Consider the following 1,070-nt stretch of genomic DNA (forward strand, 5'->3'; position numbering starts at 1 on the left):
TCGGTAAAAGCCTTGTTCCGCTGCAACATCTATCTCCAAACAATGTTTTATCGTATGCTTCTAAGGTCCCTCAAATAGGTCCTCTTCTTAATCTGCCTAAACCACCACTAGTCCACAAATTCGTTCACAATCAAGAAATGCCTCGTGGAAACCTTTTTGACAACTTTGAAGACCCCTTTAATATAGAGTTTCTTCTTGGTACGTAGAGTTTATATAAATCTTCAAGAGTTGTACCAAAGGATTGTCAACCTTGACCATAGTGTTGGAGAAAAAATGAATAACAGACAGAAACAGAGGCAAACAAAGAAAAATAGAAAGTTTGATCTCTCAGAACTTCTTCTTTTGTGATTAATAAAAATACTGAAGCAAATGTTCCTATATATAGGCATACAATCAAAGCAAACAAAAACAGAATTTTACGGACAACTAACTCCACTAAGTCACTAACGTAAACCCACTACAACCACTAGCATAATATTAGCAACAATATTGACTACCCGAAAAGAACAAGTTAGATTTTGAATCATTCTTCAACACTCCCCCTTGATTCAAAGTTGCAAACGCCAAGAAAATCTCTGAAATAGAAAAACTTCTCTTTCGTCAGAAACTTTGTCAATATATCAATCAGCTGCTCTGAGTACTACAGTACTTCAAAGTTATCTCTTCCTTCGCAACCAAATCACGAATGAAATGGAAACGAATATCTATGTGCCTGTTTGTTTCCCTTCTTGAAAACGTTTTTCACGTTTTCCCAAGAAAAAAAAATAAAAACATCATAAAAATGGCGTTTGGTTCAACAATGAATCAAAAATGAAAACAAAATCGTTTTTGTATTTTTCCCAAAAACCACTGTCATTCTGAAAACAAAATAAACTCTTTTTAGGGCCTGTTTGTTTGTGTTTTCATTTTCATTTTTCACGGTTTTCAAAGTAAAAAAATGAAAACGGGTGTTAAAAACGTATTTGGTGCAAATTTTTTTTAAAAACAAAACCAAAAACGTTTTTGTCTTTTTTGGAAATCAGAAAACGAAAAAAATGTGTTTTCATTTTCTCGTTTTCATTTTCTATTTT

Source organism: Morus notabilis, unplaced genomic scaffold (genome assembly GCF_000414095.1).
Source record: "Morus notabilis unplaced genomic scaffold, ASM41409v2 Scaffold195, whole genome shotgun sequence".
Classification (NCBI taxonomy): domain Eukaryota; kingdom Viridiplantae; phylum Streptophyta; class Magnoliopsida; order Rosales; family Moraceae; genus Morus; species Morus notabilis.